The sequence below is a fragment of the Maylandia zebra genome, linkage group LG12, assembly GCF_041146795.1.
Source record: "Maylandia zebra isolate NMK-2024a linkage group LG12, Mzebra_GT3a, whole genome shotgun sequence".
Taxonomy (NCBI): Eukaryota; Metazoa; Chordata; class Actinopteri; order Cichliformes; family Cichlidae; genus Maylandia; species Maylandia zebra.
The window spans coordinates 4,972,764-4,977,905 of NC_135178.1; the positions used below are offsets into that span (position 1 = coordinate 4,972,764).

Below are 5,142 nucleotides of genomic sequence, written 5' to 3' on the forward strand. Positions count from 1 at the left end.
TTTCCACGGGCCACTGTGCCATGACAGTGGCCAGATTATACTGGATTACACTTCCAGCATAAATGAAGACAGAAAACTAAACAGCAGTGACGTTTGTAGGATTACTGAAGTTGGGCTAGCTGGTATATAATGATGTGCTACGTGACCGCTAGCGACACAGCTATGTTAGCATAATATAAACAAGCTAACTTTTTTTCCACTCGATAAAAGTTAACATGAGTGTTCTCGGTGGTCAGGAACAAATGTAATCGCATGGCAGGATGCTGTAAAAGGACCAAACTTCAGCCAGGAGAACAACTGAGATAATCCATCCACATATGAGGTTAGTCATTCATATACTGCTGCATGGGATGGGCTGTAGTTACATCCTAAGGTTTTAAAAACTGAGCTTAAATGAATGATTAGCGGTAATAAAAGCCGAGGGAGGTCAACAGTGATCACTGATTGTTTTAGGAGCTTTTTGAGATCAAATAGAAGAAAATACATAACGTTAAACATGTTAACAACACAAAAGCCATATTAAACGCAGACTACTTTAGACCCGGAAGTAGGATTCGTCGCGTCATCACTGAACAACCGGATAATCTCCAGAAGGAATTGGTCCCATCCAGCATCCAGGCAATAACTTGCCTCAGTACAGCTGGAAGCTACTATTAAGTATCATTGCAGTTAAGATGCACACATGAAAACATTACTGTTGGCCACATGTCAACAGAGTTATGTGACATTAGTGATGTTTGTACTTTCAACGTTCACTTTGTTTTAAAGCCTTTACTTTAAAATATACGCCGCTCAATAGTTGATCTTAATCTTACAGAGAATGTGACATTTTATGGATAATTAAAGTCAGTCATATATCCACAAACAAAACAAGCTGAAAGTCAGTGATGCTGCTCGGTTTGCAGTCCTGAATATCACAGCACAAGCAGGATTCACTGCACTGTTAATGTTAGCTATGTTATATTGCTGCCTCTGTTCGGTGGTGTCGAGCCAAAGGGACTTTAACGTGTGTTTGAACGAGCTGACGGTTCACTCGTTAAGCTGAAAGAAAGATGCTTTAATCACAGCAGTCACACATGTGTCCACTGTACCATCTGGAACTCTTCTTGTTTAGCACTCGTAATAACACAAACACTAAATCCTCCTTCTCTTGTGCTGTTTTGTAGCAGTGTGTACACCTGAGACTGCCACCTGTCTGTCTGTCCTGCACTCTCTCTCTGTTTCTTTCTCTCTGATCGTGGAATAAAAGTATGAACATGTATTTATAAGTTACACTTGTGTTTGAATCCTGCAGCTTATCACACATTTGATTTCCATGTGTGACAACTGCAAGTGTCCAGAGTGAGGACAGACTGAGGGACCCACTGCTGCACATCATCTGTGAGGCTTTGCATCCCTGATGATCCACCAGGACAAACTCAGCAGTGTGTGAGGAAGAGGAGGAGGAAGAGCCAGCAGCAGCTGACAGATGGAGAGAATAGACAGACTGTTCCCTGTTTGTGAAGGACTGCTAGAAAAGTTTAAAATCACTAATTGTCTGTCCTGAATCAGTCTTATTAGGTAATGTTCAAATAATGTTATCATCCCAGTGTTTTCAGTGTGGGAGAAAGTACTCAGGGCCTTCAAGTTACACACTATGAAAGGCAGCAACAAGTTTAATATTCAGAAACCTAAAGTGTTTATCATAAATGTCCATGTTTGTTTCAGTTCAATGAAGCTTTGAGTATTTTGGATTAGTAGTACTGCTGTGTTTGTTGCATCATATTGCTGTAATTGATAAATATGCTTTATATATCCTGAGGTAAGTTGATCTATAGTGTTACATCATATTCTATAAGGATGTTATGTGTTTGTTTACTTTCTGCTCAGTTTGACCCATTTAGCAGAAGTCAGCCTGTTTAAGGCTCTGATATCTATTCTGTATGACTTAAAGCAGTTATGACATGGTATGATTTTCTCACCCAATAAAGGAATATTTAATATATCAGTCTACTCTTCATTCTATCAGAAACGGTTATCACAGCTCATAAATTTGCTTTTTACACATATATAAGCATTGAGCCAAATTTAGTAATGCCAACATATTAAAAGAACAATATTTGCCTCTTATATATAATACATCTGTATATACACTGTCAAAGATACTTGTCTTTGAGTGAAGATTTAAGGTAATAGGACATATAAATAAATGCAACTTGAATCTTTACTGAAGCTCAGTATTTGACAAGTTCAAACTCACTGCTGTAATAACTAATCATGATTAATATAATAACTATAATATTGGCCATATTATATTTACATTATCACAGTGAGACTTTAAACTCATGAACAACATGAGCTAATTGTTATTTACTAGCTAATCTTAAATGACTGCTCAGTACAGAAATGAAGCCCAACAATCATGTTTTACAGTCCTGTGGTCTCAGCCTCAGATACTTATTAAATCACACAGAGGTCATATAGAAACGAATGTACAAAATATGTTCTCCTTCATTTCTGTCAAACAAAGCTGTATGAAACATTTCCAGCTTTTAGTGTCATGGTTGCTAGGCAACCTGGGCAGCGCGACAGAGGCTTTAACAAGCCTACAAGCCTCTCACTTGAGGACCGTTAAGGCTGCGTACTTTAAGGCTGCAGAACCTGAATTTGGATACAGCCAGAGTAAGGCAATAGCTGAGGAGTCAGCAAATTAGGAAGAACTAGACCCAGGTAATCAACATCTATGCCCTGCCCGCGATCAGATACCCTTTTGAGAGAATAAGCTGGCCAAAAAATGAGACAGAAGCCAGTGACATCCAAACAAGAAATTTATCTACCATGCATCAAAGGGTTTCAATCCAAATCCAGCACCCTGAGACTTTACACTAAGGAGAAGGAAGTAGGCCGAGGACTAGTGAGTGTCAAAAACATTGTCCAAGATGAAACAACAGGGATCATATGTTGCATATATATATATTAGAGATGGCATGATACCACTTTTTTATGTCCGATACCAATATCATAAATTTGGATATCTCAGATGTCCGATACCAATATGAATCCGATATAGTGTGTTTTAATCAATAAAACTGTTTTTTTAATATCTTGCTGCATTTTGTATAAGTTCATACTCAAGTTTAAATAAACAACAACACTAAAGCTATTCTGTTATACTTGTATGTAAAAAATTCACTGCACCCAAAATATTTCATAGCAATACTGATCAATCTAATATACTCGATCCTTCCTATTCTGGTATTTTAAAGAGTATTAAGCAACCTAACTAATAGACTTGCAAACTCCCAGCAAAAAAAAATAGGGAACCACCCCCCACCCTCCACCTCATGATGCTTAATCGACGTAATCAACTTTAATTTGATGCAGTGTGGGGGAAAAAATGCACAGAAATAAATTATTTTTCAAGAATAATTAAATAGATTCAACATCTTTCTTCAACAGAACTGCAGACTGCAGAGATGGTACCTTCCCAAAGGAAAAAGTAGTATAGCTTACTAGGGCAGCGGTCCCCAACCCCCAGGCCTCGGACAGGTACCGGTCCGTGAGTCGTTTGGTACCGGGCCGCGAGAGTTGAGGTTCAGGTGTGAAATGTATAGTTTTCAGGGTTTTTATTGGTTTTCAGCGTTATTTTGTTATCGTTTTTATCGTTTACTCGGTCTTCCTGGGTCTTTTCACGTGTGTTATGAATAAATTGTCTTTTTTTTCGGTACCGGTACTAGTTTTATTTTGTTGTATTTATCCGCGACACCTTAAAGGCCGGTCCATGAAAATATTGTCGGGCATAAACCGGTCGGTGGCGCAAAAAAGGTTGGGGACCGCTGTACTAGCGTATATTAGACTTAACAGTTACCATATACAGTAATGGACTTCTATATATTTTACATAAGATTAAAACATTGGGTGTAAGATTCAGATAATTATTTATTAAAAGCTAGACATTTTAAATGAGAATAAGAAAGAAAAGTATGTTTTTGTGCCCCCTTTTCCCTGTTCATGCCCTATCAGCCCCCCTGGCTACACTTTGCTAGATCCGCCCCTGCACAGTTACCAGCCGTCAGCTACGTAGAAAAAGATCCTGGTGTAGAAAGTAATATTAAATACATTCTAACAACAGCTTATCAAGCTTAAACGTGCTGCTGTTGTTCAGCCGCTGGTTTCCTCTTTCTGGAGCGAAGTGGGCCAAAAACAAACAAGAGACACGGACTCCGACAGACAAGCCGATCAGCTGATCATTAATCAGTTTCATGATTGAAGTAGCAGCAAGGAGAGGCAGTCGCTCCATATATCGGTTGTTAAGCTTAACGTGGGAATGCTTTACAAACATTCAGAGATGAACTTACACACTTGCTTTACTTCTCTCTGAGATAACTTCATCCCAGATGAAATGCTGGTTTGGTAGCGAGGCTACAAATACACTCAGCCGCTCTATCACGTGAGCATCTCCAATATCCGATTCAGTATTTTACGTCAGTATTGGACCGATACCGTATCGGTCCGAACTTTTCTTGTCCATCTTCCATTGGTTTTAATTTTGCACTCCAGTATGAACACAAATCCCCCAACCCAAGGATCACCACAACATAACCTAACAGACCTACACCTTAGTTCACAGATTCACTTTGTCTAGGGTTCATTTCTGAGATTTCACACAACCCAGGATTCAAATCATGAACACATAATGGGCTTGGATTTACAACATTATGAATGAAATGTGCTCTATTTGGAAGCAGCCGGCCCCCTCCCCTTTCGATGGGTGTGTGTGAGACTTTAAATCATCAAACTGTAAATTTTCAATTGTTATTGATCCCTTTACCCCTGGTCCTAAAGTGTATATTTATTTTCTTACTCTTCTTATATATATTGTTTGTTTACTTGCACTGCTGTTGTCTCGTCTCTCTATATACTGGACTGTAGCGGAGATGACAATAAAGTTTACTTTGACTTCAGCAGCTTTGACTTTGACTTTGACTCGGTGCGCCTGAATTTCGGAAAAACATGCAAATTATAAATCTGTATTATAATGTTTGGTGTTTTCGTGTTTGTTGGTTTGTTTTTATTTAGTTTTATTTTGGTTGGTTATTAGATGCTGCTCCAGCCAGCCAGACACTTCCCCGCCGCCCCGCCCTCTCCTCTCTGCGCCGCAAG

At 39.1% G+C, this 5,142-nt stretch overlaps 1 long non-coding RNA gene across 1 annotated transcript; it reads left to right on the plus strand.

Moving 5' to 3' along the window:
• Positions 1 to 69: 69 nt before the first annotated feature.
• On the plus strand, positions 70 to 1,982 carry LOC143421431 (uncharacterized). Its single transcript, XR_013101066.1, has 2 exons — positions 70 to 322; positions 1,295 to 1,982. It is a non-coding gene; the product is annotated as an uncharacterized LOC143421431 (long non-coding RNA).
• The last annotated feature ends 3,160 nt before the right edge of the window (positions 1,983 to 5,142 follow it).